Consider the following 18,722-nt stretch of genomic DNA (forward strand, 5'->3'; position numbering starts at 1 on the left):
TTTGTGAATGTGACCTTATTTGGACAGTGTCCCTGTGTATGTAATCAAGATGAGATCATACTGCATTGGGTCCTAAATCCAGTCTGACTTTTGTCCCCCAGACAGAGACAGAAGACAGAAGGAGGAAGGCATGTGGAGACAGAGTTTGGAGTTAAGATGCCATAAGCCAAGCCAAGAAATGAATGATAAGGATGACTGGCAATCACTGGATAGGGCAAGAAAGAATCCTTTCCCAGAGTCTTCGGAGAAAGCCTGGCCCTGCCAACTCCCTGAGTTCAGATTTTAGCCTCCAGAACCATAAAATAATATCTTTCTATTGTATTAAGCTATCCAGATTGTGGTCATTTGTTTCAGCAGTAGCAGGGAAATGAATACACTTGCTCATACAAGTTCACGGGCATTTGGCAATGATTCTGCAGACCATCCTGTAGAATTTCTATCCCTTAGTAATCCTCATTTATGCCCAGATATAGGACTTGGATTTTGTGTTATCTACAAATTCTATACCATTCCTATTATTCCCTTTAGAGAAGAATGTTGAGAAATTAGGTCATATCTGGTGTCTTTTTCAAGAAGTGCAGATAAATTTTCTCCCCTTGAATCCCAACACTCAGGTTTGCTCTAAGATAAATTTCCCATCCTGGCAAAGCAGAGACCTGAAAAATCTAGAAGGCCTTGGAGAAATATCACTAGTGCATAATCTCGGACAACTGGAAAGTTCATGCAAGAAAATATTTATGGTGAATTGACCTTGTGGATATTAAAGTGGGTTTTGGGATTTAGAACTTCCCTATTTGAATTTTCCCATTGGCCCCCTACTATAACGATTGCACAAGGCGTGACATGAAAAGCAATTTTCTTCTCATCGAAGAATTTTACTCCCACAGAATGTTTCAATTCATGTCAAACTAAGCATGTGTATTCAGACTTAGGTAAGGGTCTGACTTCATTCAGACAGTGCTACGTGGGAACACAAAGAATGGTGTATTAAAATATAAATAAATTTCCACAGAACTTACTTGAAACCAAAAAAGGATACATACAGAAATACAGAAATACTAATCCATGTTTCTCACTGGACTCTTCTATTCCAGTTTTCATTCTATTCATAGACTCTTGTGATAATCTTCAAACTGGACCTCTGCCTCTTTTCTCAGCCAAATTGTCCTTTCCACAAAGAAATCTGTGTGCAGCCTTGGACTAGAATGGAAGATAGGAAAATGAATAAGTTCAGACTTCTGTCTTTGAACACTCTGGCTTCTGCAAAAGAAGTGCACACACACACACACACACAATTTAGGATAACCTATAAATATAAAAGGAATATGGCTATAAAGAAAAAGATCAATTATTTTTTTCTTAAGAAGGTCAGTCTTCAAGGACAAAAGAAGGAATATTGGAGCTGGTCTTAGGAAGTGAGCAGGCATGAGAAAGAGAAAGAAAGAGGAAGAGGAGGGTGGGAGAGAGACAGAGACAGTGATAGATACAGAAAGAGAGAGAGAGAAAGAGAGGAAAAACCAAGTCTCTTGAATCCATGTACCATTCTGGAAGCTCTGTTTCAGATCAGATTAATCTACATGTGGCACAGGCTCAAACTGTGTAACCCTCCCTTTTTATGAAAGCCCAACATCTCTCCTGACTCACCATCTATTTTTCTATAGTGCAGTTCTGAGCCCTCAGCTGGAATGTAAGATCTCCCACCATCACGTCTCAATTGTATCCTCCTTACGCACCTACCCCACACTCTCCTCTGTTACATCAGCAGAGTGTTGCTCAGGACTTCGCCTCCGTGGCTCCAGGCTCTCCCATTTCTTCCCCAGTCCCATCCCCACAGCCAGTGTTTCAAAACCCAGTGGGCATCACCTCCTCCAGGAAGTCCCTCTTCTTTCCTCCAGTTAGAGGTGTTCTTCAGGTTTCCAGATTCCCCAAACACTTGATTTAACCCTCTCCCATGATGCGTGTGGTAGATTGTTTCTACTTCCCACATATTTGCTCACAACCATGTCCATCCCTGTGAACACTTCTGGTGTCCCAGTGACATGAAATATGGCCGGTGACTTTCTCAGACCCTTGGAATGTGAGAGGGAAGGATGTGCCACTTCTACAGAAGCTTGAGGTTTGCCACACGGTGTGTCCATGGGGCCAGCACATCTCAGAAGGGGCTGCTCCTTTTGCCTGACTCTGGGGATGTTGGTGCTTCCCTGATAGCTCAGTTGGTAAAGAATCCACCTGCAATGCAGGAAACCTCGGTTTGGTCCCTGGGTTGGGAAGATCCCCTGGAGAAGGGAAAGGCTACCCACTCCAGGATTCTGGCCTGGAAAACTCCATGGGTTCACAAATGAACTGTGGTGTTGGAGAAGACTCTTGAGAGTCTCTTGGACTGAAAGGAGATACAATCAGTCAATCCTAAAGGAAATCAGTCCTGAATATTCATTGGAAGGACTGATGCTGAAGCTGAAACTCCAATACTTTGGCCACCTGATGCGAAGAACTGACTCATTGGAAAAGACCCTGATGCTGGGAAAGATTGAAGGCAGGAGGCGAAGGGGATGACAGAGGATGAGATGGTTGGATGGCATCACCGATTCGATGGACATGAGTTTGAGTAAGCTCCAGGAGTTGGTGATGGACAGGGAAGCCTGTTGTGCTGCAGTCCGTGGGGTTGGAAAGAGTTGGACACGAATGAGCGACTGAACTGACTGGGATGTTGGCAGCATGTGGAACAGAAAGGTGGCTGATCCATGAAGGACTTTCCCACCAACAAACTGTGGAAAGCCACTGACAGCTTGTGGTTATACTATGAAAGCACTGTTTCTCAAAAGATGATTTCTAGAACAAGTTTCCTATTCTGCCTTACATGACCGTGTTTGTGTTCATGTCTTTTCTTCCCTATTAGAGCATGAGCTCCATGTAGAATCTGTGCAGGATCCATCTTTGGATTTATAATTTTCATCACAGTGTCTGGCACTCAGTAATTGCTCATTGACTGATGTAGCAGACAAGTGAGTGACTGTAGGAAGTGTGTGTGTGATGCGTGTGTATGAGAGTGCAGGGCTGGGATGGGATGGCTGCGATGAGGAGAGGAAGAACCAGCTCATTTTCTCGTTCAGGTTAGTCATGACTCTTGATCCTTAAATCTTCCTGCCCTACTAGGCTCTATTATCAATTAGTCATTTGGAAATTTATTTTTTTTCATTTAGAAATTCAGTTTATAGTCTTCAAGACAAAGAGCAAAATGTATTTTGAGAGGATAGACTCTGGAAAGAGTCTAACCAAAAAGTTAGATGAACAAAGTGAGATTTTAGGATAAAGGCATGTTAATATCATAGCCTGATGTGATGAAATAACAGATGTGAGGATAACAGGGCATAGCCTAACTTCCAGGTCCCTTTGATGACACCTGGGAATGTATAGGAGGTATTAATAGATGTGTTAGAAATTTCACGAAGTTTCCTTGGAAGGACGCATGGATCTGTGCATCGTCAATCTTAATGTGTTTGCTAAAATGCAGGTGGTCGTAGAGTAGTTTGACGGGGAAACTGAGGTAATATGTTTTTAAAAAAGTCTCAGATACTGACTCTTGGATCACTCTAAGTAGCAAAGTGTTAAATGCTTTGGGACTGAGTCAGCCACGGAACCCTATGCTTGATATCTTCTAGGAAAAAGAAGAGTAAGAAAAATCAGTTTCCATGCCTGATGGGAGTCTGGGACACAACTAATCTTCCCAACACTGAGAAACTCTGTGCTCTGCACTTTTCTCAAAGTCAGAAAGGAAGCACCTGGTATGTGACACAGAGGACACCATAGCCAAGATGTTAAGAACACTAAGATTGGAGACAGGGTCTTGGGTTCAGTGTTCAGCTCTTCAATCTAATGGCTGGGTGACCATGCATTGTTTATTAACCTCTCTGTACCTCCATTTCCTAGTTTATAAAGAGAGAGAATATCAGAAAGTAGCTCGGATAGTGGAGGGGAGTGGGCCCTCCTTGGCAACAGGATCAAGATATTGACAGAGGATTTTTCTCACCATAGTTTTGAGTTGGGTGTGAATTTAAGAGCTATCATAAACCAAAGGGATATTGGTGTGATTCCCATTTGCAGAAATTGTTTGTTAAATGCTTCCATGATATTTGAATTCCCTCACTGACTTCAAATAAAACAAGAATTGAGAAGAAGGAAGGATTAGAGAAAGGGTTTCTTTTTAAAGAGCTGTTGCAGCACCTGTTGCAATGTTCCCTCTCAGGAGGTATGTGGAGGGATGGGGTGTTGCCACCTTCACCATCAGCCCAGCAAGAGGTATCCATGGACCAACTGGAGAGTTTGCAAAGTGTCCCTGAATTCAGGAGATGCGGAGGGCATGACTTTGACAACTAGGACACCATCAGCCTTTCACAAAAAGATGTAGGTCACTGTAGTGAAATTTGCTTGTAAGCCCAGTACTTGTTGAACCAAGGGACACTCATTCATTTTTTTATGGAGCAGAGCATGGAGAGAGACAGACAGAAGGACATACACACATAGAAAGAAAGAGAGACAGAGACACAGCGACAGAGAGATAGGCCAGGCATGTGACAGTCTTGGGAGCTGTCCATGAGAAAATGAAGAAACCCAGCAGTAGGAAGCTGAAGGGTAACATGAGATCCATAGAGATTTTCCATTTGGAATAGAATGTTTTTTTCAGGATCAAGGTAACAATGTAAATAAAGTCTCTGATGATGGAAACTCCAAAGAACAAGGAAAGTGTCAACAAGGGAAGATATAAACCGTATTCAACTGCCAAGGGTACAAGGTCAATCATACTCAATAAAGGCTTCTATTTCTTCTCTCTACTTAATCCTCTGCCTGTTCCAACCTGATCAGAACATATATAGCAAGTGCAGGGTCAGCAGAGAGGGAAATGTCAGTAAGAAAGAGAAATAAGTGCCTACCATCCCCCTTAAAACTGCAAGACTCAAGATTAAGGAGGGGATAGAGGACATTTTTTAAAGTTTGGTGTTTCAATTAAATCTTGGTCTGGAAATTCTGACCTCAGAATCAGGACTTTTCAAGCTATCATTTAAGATCTATTGTGCATCTAATATCCATGCAGAAAACTCTTGGGCTACCTGAAGTTTTTGTTTAAGGTGCAATGGAGGATAACCTCCTTAAATAACTGTAATGAGATAATGTCTGATGAGTCCATCATGAGAAACACTGGGCTGTATGAAGCACAAGCTGGAATTAAGATTGCCAGGAGAAATATCAATAACCTCAGATATGCAGATAACACCACCCTTTATGGTAGAAAGTGAAGAAGAACTAAAGAGCCTCTTGATGAAAGTGAAAGAGGAGAGTAGAAAAGTTGACTTAAAACTCCACATTCATAAAACTAAGATCATGGCATCCGGTCCCATCACTTCATGGCAAATAGATGGGGAAACAGTGAAAACAGGGGCAGACTTTATTTTTTGGGCTCCAAAATCACTGCAGATGGTCACTGCAGCTGTGAAATTAAAAGACACTTGCTCCTTGGAAGAAAAGCTATGACAAACCTAGACAGCATATTCAAAAGCAGAAACATTACTTTGCCAAAAAAGGTCCATCTGGTCAAAGCTTTGTTTTTCCAGTAGTCATGTATGGATGTGAGAGTTGGACTGTGAAGAAAGTTTAGCACTGAAGAATTGATGCGTTTGAACTGTGGTGTTGGAGAAGACTCTTGAGAGTCCCTTGGACAGCAAGGTGATCCAACCAGTCCATCCTAAATCAGTGCTAAATATTCGCTGAAAGAACTGATGCTGAAGCTGAAACTCCAATATTTTGGCCACCTGATGCAAAGAATTGACTCATTGGAAAAGACCTTGATGCTGGGAAAGATTGAAGGTGGGAGGAAAAGGGAACAACAGAGGGTGAGATGGTTGGATGGCATCATTGACTCAAAGGACATGAGGTTAGTAAGCTCTGGGGGGTGGTGATGGACAGGGAAGCCTGGCGTGCTGCAGTCCATGGGGTTGCAAAGAGTCAGACACGACTGAACGACTGAACTGAACTGAACTGAAGTTGTGCTTTAAGTACATGGCAGTGGTGTTTATTCAAATACAAGTTAAATTCGTCTAGGCAGCAGAATGAAAGAGCCACTCATGATAGTGGCAAGGCTTACAACCTGGAGAAGGACACCTGGTGGAGGAAGAGGGAAGCTAGAAACCTACTGAAGAAGGGGCTTGAGTAACTAACCTGGTGCCCTTGGAAGCAGATGTCTTGAGGCACCTGGGAGTCTCTGAATTTATGGAGGACCAGCTCCGGAACCAAAAATCAGCTTACTGTCACCCAAAGAAGGACCTGAAGGGAGCACATGTGATACAGTATTCTCATTACCACTCTAAACGTTAGCTAAGCCTCAACTGTCTTCCTGCTCCCTTTTCCAACCCTAGGATGAGGATTGCTGATGAGGAAAGTCTTGCCAAAATCTGAGAGTAAGATTACTGTCTGAGTTCCAAACTGATGATGCAATTTCAGTAGTAGTTTTAATTGCTAGTTCAGGTCACACTGGGCAAGTCAATAAGGGAATGGTTGAAATACAGAGGAAATGTCTTCTGAGTTACCAGGAAAAGCATCCAAATTCCTTCTGCCCTCACTCTGCCCACAGTGGCAGCAGGTAAGCCAGGCTTCCTTCCTAACTTCCTGCCTTGCTGCCTGTCATTTCCAGAGAGCTTCTGATGTCTTCCTTAGAATGAACTTCCTGACTATTCTCCCCAAACAACCTTTTCTTCTGACTTAGGGAAAAGAGGCAGAGAAGGCAATGGCACCCCACTCCAGTACTCTTGCCCAGAAAATCCCATGGACAGAGGAGCCTGGTAGGCTGCAGTCCACGGGGTCGCTAAGAGTCAGACACGACCGAGCGACTTCACTTTCACTTTTCACTTTCATGCATTGGAGAAGGAAATGGCAACCCACTCCAGTGTTCTTGCCTGGAGAATCCCAGGGATGGGAGAGCCTGCTGGGCTGCCGTCTATGGGGTTGCACAGAGTCGGACACGACTGAAGCGACTTAGCAGCAGCAGCAGCAGGGAAAAGAGGAAGCAAGGTTTTATCCCCTATACCAACCCCCCCCCCAAAAAAAAGAAGGGATTTCTGACCTGATACTAGAGAAAACAGGAAATAAATCTGGTGAAGCTGCTAAGAATAAGGCACTTTAGATTCTGTCACAGATTTCTTGACCAGCCATGTGGACTGTAGAATCTTACAATTTAAAACGTATGACCATTGAAAATCTATCACATTTGTTTGTCACAGCATCAGTGTCACTTGCAGGCCGGCTCCTCACAGAGCGCAGTGTGGTGGGAAGAGCACAAGCTCTGGGATTGGACATGCTTGTGCTTGAATTCCATCCCTGATAGCTGTTAGTGTTTGCACAATTCATGTATCCAGCCATTTATTACTACAATACACTTTTCTAAAGTACCTGCCATGTGTGGAGTGCTGGGGAGATGCCAGGGCCGCATGGGTCCAGGAAGTAAGTGCCTGCCTTCAAGTAATTCTTAGCATTGCAATAAATATACAGAGTGCAATGTGACTAGCACACAGATGGAGAGACACAGAGGTCTTCCTGTTACTCACATGGGGAAGCAATGTCCTTCACTGAGGCAAAAGTATAGAATAGGTACAACACCAAAGACACGACCCATGAAAGAAATAATGGATAAACTGGACTTCATCAAAGTTAAAAAAGTCTGCTTTGAAAAGGACAATGTCAAGAAAGGAAGACAAGCCACAGACTGGGGGTAAAATATCTGCAGAAGACACATCTGATAAAAGACTGTTACCCAAAATATAGAAAGTGCTCTTAAAACTCAACAATAAGAAAATAAAAAAACAATTTAAAAAATGAGTCAAAGACTTTAACAGACATCTCATCAAAGAAGACAAACAGATGGCAAATAAGGTTATGAAAAGATACTCCACATTGTGCATCAACAGAGAAATGCAAATCAAAACCACAATGAGATATTGCTGTGTATCCATTTTGATGGCTAGTAACCAAAAAAACCCCAGAAAATTATAAATTATAATTATAAATTATAACCTTTTTTCAATGCTCAGTTCAGTTCAGTCGCTCAGTCGCGTCCGACCCTTTGCGACCCCATGAATCGCAGCACGCCAGGCCTCCCTGTCCATCACCAACTCCTGGAGTTCACTCAGACTCACGTCCATCGAGTCGGTGATGCCATCCAGCCATCTCATCCTCTGTCGTTCCCTTCACCTCCTGCCCCCAATCCCTCCCAGCATCAGAGTCTTTTCCAATGAGTCAACTCTTCGCATGAGGTGGCCAAAGTACTGGAGTTTCAGCTTTAGCATCATTCCTTCCAAAGAAATCCCAGGGCTGATCTCCTTCAGAATGGACTGGTTAGATCTCCTTGCAGTCCAGTGCTAGTGGCATTATAAAATGGTTCAACTGCTGTGTCAAACAGTATGGGGGTTCCTCAAATAATTAAACATAAATCATCAAATGATTTAGCAATTCCACTTCTGACTATACACCTAAAAGAACTGAAAGCAACAGTTTGAATAAACATTTGTACAATCATTTTCATAGCAACGTTATTCACAATAGCCTAAATGTGGAAGCAACCTGAGTGTCTATCCACAGATGAATGGATAAAGAAGCTGATATGTACATACAGTGGAATGCTACTCAGCCATAAAAAGAATGAAATTTTGCCATTTTCATCAATGTGTGAACTAGTAGGTTATTATTATTATGCTTATTGAAATGTCAGACAGAGAAAGACAAATACTGTATGATATCACTTATATGTGGAATCTAAAAAATACAACAAACTAGTTAATATAACAAAAGAAGTGGATTCACAGATAAAGAGAACTCTCTGGTGGTTACCAGTGGGGAGAGAGAACGGGGGAGGGGCAACAAGTGGGTAGAGGATTAAGAGGTATAGACTATTAGATATAAAGTAAACTACAAGGATATAGTGAACAACACAGGGCATACAGCCAATATTTTATAATAAGTCTAAATGGATTATAAGCTTTGAAACTGTGGATCACTATATTGTAAAACTGTAACTTACATAATACTGTACAGCAGCGATACGTCAATAAAAAATAATCCATTTATTCAAAGGAATGAAAGAAAATATACAGAAAGTAATGGAAACATCTGTAGTTTGTAGATTACCCATGAGTTTCATATTCATCTGCCTATTTGTATTTTGCAAATTTTCAGCAATGAGCGACATGAATTTTAAAATCAAGAGAGAGCATCATTTTTAAAAAAGAAAAGATGAAGAATCCTGCCAGCCCCAGAAGAGGATGCATCTGCTTTTTGCAAAGGCCCTTTCACAAGCTGGCCCAAGCAGCTTCGTGCTCTTTTCTTTATACTTTTGCTCCCACAATCAACTCAATGTGTGGGCAGAAACAGAATAAAATGCTGAACTTGAGGAAACGCTTGGGAGATGCTATCGGGTAGAAATTAAGAAGTAATTGAATAGAGATTGGAGGATTTGTCAACAAACTGGAGAGAATCCAGAGAGGAACTGAGGAATGACTGAAGACCTGGGGCTGAAGGCTGGGCTTGTGAGTAGAGATGAAAAGAAAATGTGTTTAACTTGGCTAGATTCTAAGTAGAGACTTAAAAACAGCATTGGAGCCCAATCAAACCTCCATTAACAACTGCCAGGCAGACCTTCATCCGAAGTGACCCTGAAAGGTCAAAACAACCTCTTAAAATTTCCAGTGCTTTTTAGTTCAACCTGAGGTTAGAGACTGTATCTTCCACGCAGCCGAGATTGCTTTTGCATGGATGCCAAGAGCTTGTCTTCATTGTGCATTAAGGATGTGAACATCATGGAGAGGAAGTGGGTCTCTAAAGGCAGCTCAAAGGGTCCCCATGACAGCAGATGCTGATGGGGCCAGAATGAGCAGGGGTTTTTCCTGGGTTTGTATGGCAAGATGCTCTAATAAAATGGTTCATTCTTCCTGTGGTTCACTTTTCATACTTGTTTTGTGTTTATCCAGGGAAATGGAGGGATACTTAGAGTGATGGCAAAAGAGAGAAACCGAAAGACACAGAGAAAGTGAGGCCAAGTGAGTTCCTGGGAGAGACCCAGGGAGGCACCCAGAGGGAGAGAGGGGTTGATAACCAGCCAGAAGAAGAGCAATTAGATTGGGATAAAAACTGAAGCAGAGAGACAGGAACAAGCAACCAGAAGGGAGGGGAAGGATAGACAGGGCCCAGTGATCTGTCCTGGGGTGGGGAACAGTAGGAAGTCTGACTCACCAGTACTAGTCAGACCATTTAGAGAACAGAGATCCGTGGCAAGGCAGCACTGTTTATTTTTAATATGGAATTATATTTTGGTAACAGAAAGAAAAAAAATGTGAAAGAGAATTTAGAATAGAGCTTGGAAACTCTGCACTGAATCTTGAGAATCTCTCAAAGCAGCACTGTGGTCAGTGGCCTGTGGCTGAGCTGAACTGCTCTGTCTTGTTCCTATGTATGAACTTGACCATGGGGAAGAACATTGTCAGGCATTATCAGTCAGTTTAGGAAATTCTTGCTCTGGTTGCTGCACTCTGAGGCATTAAAACCTCACACAAGGGCACATGCTTCGGAGGCTCTTTTGATGAAAACTTCTCAACCTTGTCTGGCCAATGATGTGGACTTCTCCAGCATTGCACAAAAGCATGTATTCATCGTTCATCTTGCTTCATTCTTGTTCTGCTTATTTAGGAACATGTTACTAAGTAATAAAAAAGTAAACATTTGTACTTTTTGTTTTATGGTTTGATGACAAAAATAGAAAAATCTTTTGAGAAAGAAGGTTAAAATTCTCAAACTTAATTTGATTGATTTTTCACTTAAGTCGCAATATTGACATTCACTGGAAAGTGATGCCATGCCAAAATGATAGAGATGCACTATACAAGGAAACAATGTATCCTGTCCTAGAAAAATACCCCTCTGTGACATTGACTCTAAACCTGGTATACATGCCCACCACTGGAGAGGAGCTGAATGATTTCCTTGATCTTGAGGGTGAGCTCTTCTGGGTTTAAACATGATTTTTTTTTTGAAGTATAATGCACTTATAAATTTGGGTAATTAAATATACCCAAATCAGGGATGTGTACTCCGTGATAGGAGTGAAAGACCCCAAATATTTAGGTATCACTCCCATAGACTCCAGAGTACTGCAGAGTTTCTTTGAGCACAGGGTTTAGGAAGAGGAAAGTTACAGAGAAACCAAATGTGGGTTAATTACATCAGAAACAACTTAGGAACATTTACAGAATACAGATTCTTGGTATTTACTTCAATACCATTAAACAGGAACTCAAAAATGAGATCTAGGAATCTGTATTTTTATGAAATCCTTTCAATGTCTAGACTAGGATTGTGAAGAGTGGGCTAGAGCACCTCTGTTTCCTGCCTCTAGTTACTGAATATGTTACAAGTGTGATTATTAATTTAGTATTAACTACTTCCATCATGGGCTTTCCTGGTGACTGAGACAGTAAAGAATCCGCTTACAATGCGGGAGACCCAGGTTCGATTCCTGGGTTGGGAAGATCCTCTGGAGAAAGGCATGGCAACCCACTCCAGTATTCTAGCCTAGAGAATCCCACGGACAGAGGAGCCTGACTGGCTATAGTCCATAGGGCCTCAAAGAGTCGGACACAACTGAGCTGTTTCCATTTTCACCTCCATCAGAGCTCATCATGTCTTTTAGTAGCAACTAAAGTGACCTCTTCCACAATATATGAGATGATTTCTCCTGACATTTGGATCACCAATTTTGTCTAATAACTTTGGAATTTACACAGCTGGTTGTACAGTAGATGCAGTTTAGAAATCTGCTTGAATAAAAATGCCAGGTAGATTCTACCAGCGTTTTTCACCGTGTCAAGTTCATTAGAGTGAGTTAATGTACAAGTATGTCCTTTTTTTTTCAGGTGAAGGTTATTCTAAATATTTACAAAGCATAGCACTTCAGCAGCTCTCCTGATGCTCCCAAGCCAGTCAGCTTTCATAGCAGTTGCTTATTGCATGAAAACTTATCTGCTGACTTTTCATGAGTAAATGTATTTTACACTATCCTTAGATGTTCTGCAATATAGAAGAAAGGAAGAGAAAGCATGGGGGCAAGGTGGTGGGGGTGGTGGGAATTTCTAAATGCTATAATGTTCCCAATCAGTGGCTTAAGTACATTAACTGCTCAGACTAGAAGCTGGAAATAGAGGAAAGATGGCCACTGACTCATTGTCACCAACTCTGAGTAAGATTCTTGACCTTTTGCTGTCTCAGTAAATGAACCCACATGGAAAGAAGCAGTGGGAAAAAGCAATATGGTCAAAACGGCCACGAGGTCTCCTAGGTAAATACATGATGATATTGGAATTGAGAGTTCTGGCGACCTTTTGTGGCTTCCTTCGTTTGGGGAGTTACTATCATTGCTGGAGGCAGCCTTGTCATTTTCACTTTGTGGTGAGGAGGGAGCGCCTTTGATGTGTAACTCCAGGATCGCTGCGGGAGCTAAGAAAAGAGTAATCCTCTCGTCACCCACCCACAGCTCCAGCTTTCTCCAGAACAAGTGGCAGAGAGGCTTCTGTGCAGTCAGTTTTTGAAAAACTCTATTCTCTTGTACCCATTTTAAGGGTGCAATTGGAAGAATTTTGACAGATGTACACACCTGTGTAACCCGACCCCAATCAATATATAGAATCTTCTCTTCACCCCCGAAAAATTCTTTGCGCCCCTTCTCAGGAAATCTGTCTCTACTCCAAGCCCCAGGCAAGCACGGATACAATTTTTATCACTATAGGTTAGATTTGTCTGTTCTCCAGTTTGGTACAGATGCAACTGCACAGAAAAATTTTTTTTCTCATGCACTTTAATTTTTAATTATTTAATGAAATACAACTGACATACAGTATTAATTTCAGGTGTACCACGTAAAGGTTTGACATTCACATACATTATGAAATGAAATGATCACTGTAAGTCTAGTAACCACCTATCTTCTTTTATGGCTGGTTTCTGTAAGTTAGCTTAAGGATTCTGAGATCCATCCAAGTAGTCGCATACACTAGTAGTTTGTGTCTTTTTATTGCTAAATAGTGTCCCATGGTAGAACTCTGCCACAGTGTGTTTATCCAGTCAACTGTCCATGAGGATTTGAGTTATTTCCTGTTTGAGGCTGTTATGAGAACAGCTATTACAAACATTTGCATTCAGATCTTTGTGTGGGCATAGCTTTTCGTTTCACTTGAGTATATCTCAGAATAGGAACAGCTGCCACAAGTGATAGGTGTTTGGTTAAGTTTAGAAGAATCTGACGGATGGTTTTCCAAAATGGTTGCACCATTTTGTATTTCCACCAGAAGTATATGAGGGTTCTGCTTTCTCCATATCTTTTCCAGTACTTGTTATTATTATTATTTTATTATAGACATCCTAGCTGGTGTGTGCTGCTATCTCATCATAGTTTTACTTTGAATTTCCCTGATGACTAATGTGGTTGAGCACCTTTTCTTATGCTTGTTGACCATTTGATTACCAGTGTTGTCAGTTTCAGAAACAGAAGCTTTTTATAAAGAAGGTAAGTGCTAAATCACTTCAGTCACGTCCAACGCTTTGTGACCCCATGGACTGTAGCTTGCCAGGCTCCTCTGTCCATAGGATTCTTCAGGTGAGAATACTGGGTTGTCATGCCCTCCTCCAGGGTATCTTCCTGACCCAGGGATGGAACCCATACCTGTTTTGTCTCCTGCATTGGCAGGCAGGTTTTTTTTTTTTTTTTTTTTTACCACTGAGCCACCGGGGAAGCCCCACGAAGAGTTGCCTACTATGAAATGTTTGTGGCCCCTTCCATGTCAAAAGATAAAGACAAAATTCCTCAAACTGGTGCTGAGAATGACCAGGATTTACTTAGTAGAATCAGCCTTAATGTTGTCACCTTACCCTCTTGGCCACGTACTTTGGTCACAGTTTGACTCTTCCCGATCAGATCATTTGCGGTCTTTCAGCAACCTCTTTTCCCTTTAGTGTTTTGTCTTAGGTTCAACTGTTTTTGTGAAAGTAACTCAGTAAGATCTGGTTGACTCATTCTCCATGATCCCTCCTCATCTTTGAGATGCTTGTTACTCAGATGATAATAATCACAGCCGCCTGGAGTAGCTACTGAGAAGTGCCATCCCAGTTCCCTCTTTTGGATTAAGGCTTTCATTCCCTAAAATATCTTTCATTCCCAGGAGCTGCCTTGTCTTTGTGGATTGTTGCCTGTAGTGCAGATAATATAAGATTGATACAAGAAATGAAGGGTTCTGCCTTCTTTTCCTCTATTCAAGAAATATTTGAAGGGCTGTGTGGACTTAGAGCTTCCTGTGGGGTGAGCCATGGGCCAGTGTTACAAATGCATTGGAGTTCACCTTTTTTCATTGCCCCATCCTGTATTGCAAACCTCTGCCTCAGATTGTGTTTTCCTGGGTGTATTAGCTTCCAGTGGCTGCTGCAATAAAAATGACCACAAACTTGGTGGCTTAAAGCAAGAGCAATTCATTCTCTTACAGTCCAGACGCCAGAAGCCCCAAGTCAAGTTGCTTGCAGGGTTAGTTCTTCTGGAGGGCACTTTGAATCCCAACCACACCTTTCTCCTTCCTTCTGGTATTTGCCAGAAATCCTTGGCCTCCTCTGGCTTGTAGACCAATCACCCCAATCTCTGAAAATGTCCTCATGTCACTTAAGTGATTTTAGCAGAACACTTTTCATTGGATTTAGGGTCCACATGGGTAATCTAAGGTAAAGAAAGTGAAAGTTTTAGTCATTAAATCACGTCTGACTCTTTGTGACTCCAAGGACTGTAGCCCACCAGGCTCCTCTGTTCATGAGATTTGCCGAGAATACTGGAATGGGCTGTCATTTCCTTCTCTAGGGGAATCTTTCCTATCCAGGGATTGAACCCAGTCTACTGCATGGCAGGCAGATTCTTTACCATCTAAGCCACCAGTGAAGCCCAATTTTGGGTGATCTCATCTCAAGATCCTTAATTATATCTGCAAAGACCCTTTATCCAAATAAGGTTGTGTTCATAAGTTTTGAGATCTTTTTCGATGAGTGGTTACAATTTAACCAGCTACTCTGGGAAATTGATCTAGTTGCTGACGGGACCTCGGTGAACATGTTTTAAGTGCGGTTTGGGAGCTGGATCTACCATTAGCTGGCTAGTAACTAAGGTCCATCTAGTCAAGGTTATGGTTTTTCCAGTAGTCATGTATGGATGTGAGAGTTGGACTGTGAAGAAAGCTGAGCACTGAAGAATTGATGCTTTTGAACTGTGGTGTTGGAGAAGACTCTTGAGAGTCCTTTGAACTGCAAGGAGATCCAACCAGTCCATTCTAAAGGAGATCAGTCCTGTGTGTTCCTTGGAAGGGATGATGCTGAATCTGAAACTCCAGTACTTTGGCCACCTCATGCGAAGAGTCGACTCATTGGAAAAGACTCTGATGCTGGGAGGGATTGGGGGCAGGAGGAGAAGGAGACGACAGAAGATGAGATGGCTGGATGGCATCACTGACTCGATAGACGTGAGTTTGAGTGAACTCCGGGTGTCGGTGATGGACAGGGAGGCTTGGCGTCCTGCAATTCATGGGGTTGCAAAGAGTCGGACACGACTGAGCGACTGAAGTGAACTGAACTGAACTGAACTAGGATCCCGTGACTGAAGGTGAGTGGAGTGCCGACCATCCCTGGCATGCAGTAGCGGAGTGATCAGTATTGAAACTTTCACTGGCTGTGAAATGGGATGGGAGAAAATACACTAACAAATAACTCTTCAATGTATGGAAAGTGGTAAGCAAAAACCTATGGAACAAAATGGGGATATTATATTGGGGAAAAGCAATAAACTCCTGCTAGTGGTAAGTTGCCAATTTAAAGTGGAGTATGAGGACCATAGAGACTCATTAGCTGCATAAAAGGACTCATGTAGTGTAGGTAGAGGGCAGAGAAAAATTGAGGATATGTCCCAGGACTTAATTAAAAGATTAATAGAGCTCCAGAGAAAACTGACTTCTTAACTTTGACAAGTTAGCTATGCCCAGGGACCCTGAGATTTGAAATAATACATGCAAGTTGAACCACTCAAAATCTTGAATCATCCCAGATTCCCTAAACACTTTGGGCTCAGAGAAATGGCTACTTCTCCCTGTCAGAGTTTAGATCTTCTTCCCTTGCCAGGAGGTAAAATAGAAGCTTTTGCCTAAAACTTCATAGTTTCTTCCTTTAAGACCTGCCCCATCTCTGTTTCAGGCTACCAGGAGAAACACTGGTGGTCAAAGTCACTCTTCAAAACACAGTGAAGCTGGGGAAGTGCTGGATTCTCTAAAGATACAAAGGAACTATCCCTCTAGAGAGCTGTAAGACTAGCCCACACGTGCCAGCAGAAAGTTGGAGGGTGTGTACTTGTTGGATGCTGAGGGTGTTGGCTCCAAAAAGGTGAAGCATAAATCTGAACAAGGTGAGAGTTTCTCAGAATGGAAGCATTCTCCTATGATGCAAAGGTTTTGCTCCAGAAAGGAACCTAGGAGACAGTGCTAGCACGTTGCTACTATGGCGCCCAAGGCTTGGAGAAAACAGTGGTCACACCGAGTGAAGTGGAAACCCTGGTCCTTTTGTCATATACATAGGCAGAAAGGTCAAAAAGTTCAGAGAAATGGATGTGCTGGAGTAAGGCCAGAAAACCTAGCTGTCTACTTTGTTCCTCAGGACAATTTGGAGATTCATTCTCCAAAGTGATAAGGAAGGTAGCAGTGAGAACAGTGCTGTCATGAATAAGTAATCCTGGTACATGTGGTTACAGAACTGAGAGCAACGGGCTGGCGGGATCTTGAAGCAACAGAGAAGCAGATTTGTCAGAAGCAAAGCAGCTGCTTGAGCATCCTCATGACATGGCGACTGGCTTGTGATAGAGCTTGATAGAGTATGAAAAAGTGAATCTACTTTTTTAATAGCCTAGTCTCCAATGTCACTTCTGCAGCATTCCATTGGTTAGGAGTGAATTATCCAGTCTGGTATACATTCAAGGGGAGGGGAAATTAAGTTCACCTTTTTCAAGGAAGAGATGTCAAAAATTTTGTGAACATTTTTTAAAACAAGCTAAGGGACATTCTTAAGGAATTCTGTGCTCTTTATCACTGTAAACTCAAGAACCTGTGGCTGCAGAAATACAGTTCCCAAATGGGAATGCTTTTACCAAGAGACATTAAGCTTTAAGCCACAGCTGTTGTCCAGTCACAGTCGGCCTTTGTGTTAGGAGACAAGCAGGCAAGGGAAGAAGTCAACAGTCTGGCTGGGAAAGTCAGCCTGGTTATGGATAGACAAAGGGCTGCTGTTACTGAAGTAGGAGTTGGGGGTGGGGGTAAGAGTGAGCACATTCCCCACTGGGGCATTTCTTGATAGTTTTCTGCCCAACTGAGTTACTCAATGGACAAGTGTAGCAACTTGGCCTGGGGATCTGGGAGAAACCACTGGAGTGGAAGATGCTATCTAGGGGTCAAGGGAACATATAAGCATAGAGAATAGAGCAATGAGCACCAGTGCAGATTCTCAAGACTGGATACTGAAGCAACATTCTCTTCCTGGTTAATTTTCCCTGGAAAAGCAGGATGCTGGAGGAGCTTTACCAAGTTGGGATAAATATAGTGCATGAAGGAAGTACACCCAGTTGCAGAGTGGTGGACTGTGAGTAGAGCTGGGGCAGACCCCAGACACACAGCCCCTTCCAGACTGAGGCATGCATTCCTCCAGCTGCTGGAGTGCTGCCTGACGTGGCTGGCAGCCAATTCTCTCTCTAGGAACAGCTCTGGGCCGAGAGACCAGCCTTGCCCATGGCTATTACCTTATTCTGGGAGCAGCCTCCAGGTAAGGACTGGTCTGAAGGTACAAAGCTTGGCCCCCTTGCTTCGGTTTGGGACTTCTGGAAAGGGCCATCCCAGCTCCTGAGCTCACTGTGGAATCATCTGAGGTCCCGAGGCAACTTCATTGCCCTTCCGTCCTTCCCCTGCCCATCCGCTTTGTCCTCACTCCCTTCCAGCTGATGCTCTGAGTGCATTCACCCATGGATCACTAATACTTCCCTCAGCTCTTGTTTTCTGGAGAACCTCATCAATGATGGACTTCCCTGGTGGCTCAGCAGTAAAGTACTTGCCTGCAGTGCAGACGATCTGGGTTCAATCCTTGCGCTGGGATGATCCCCTGGGGAAGGAAATGACAACCCACTTCAGTATTCTTGCCTGGAGAATTCCATGGACAAAGGAGCCTGGTGGGCTACAGCCCATGGGGTTGTAGAATAGTCAGACACGACTGAGCAACTAACAACTCATCAATACCATGGTTTATGAAGTGGTCACTGCTCTAGCACCAGCTTTCCTGAGATCATCTCTCTAAACCTATTCAATGGCTATGACATAGCTACCCTTAGGATCCACATTATAAGGCGAGACATCTGGAAACATCTGTCTTAATTCACAGATACAGTAAATGGCAGTTAACTTTCAACTCAGATCTTTGGAGTATGATGTCTTGGAGGCTACCTTTAAATTTTTCTTACTTCATGGTCCTGCTACTATGGCATTTATTTAGCAGAATTATTTGTCATGTTCTGGGGTGCAGCTTTTAAAGGACTTGTAGATATAACAGATACAGCAGTTTGCTGAAGTAACAGCCAGCCCTGA

The sequence above is a fragment of the Oryx dammah genome, unplaced genomic scaffold (assembly GCF_014754425.2).
Source record: "Oryx dammah isolate SB20612 unplaced genomic scaffold, SCBI_Odam_1.1 HiC_scaffold_18, whole genome shotgun sequence".
Classification (NCBI taxonomy): Eukaryota; Metazoa; Chordata; class Mammalia; order Artiodactyla; family Bovidae; genus Oryx; species Oryx dammah.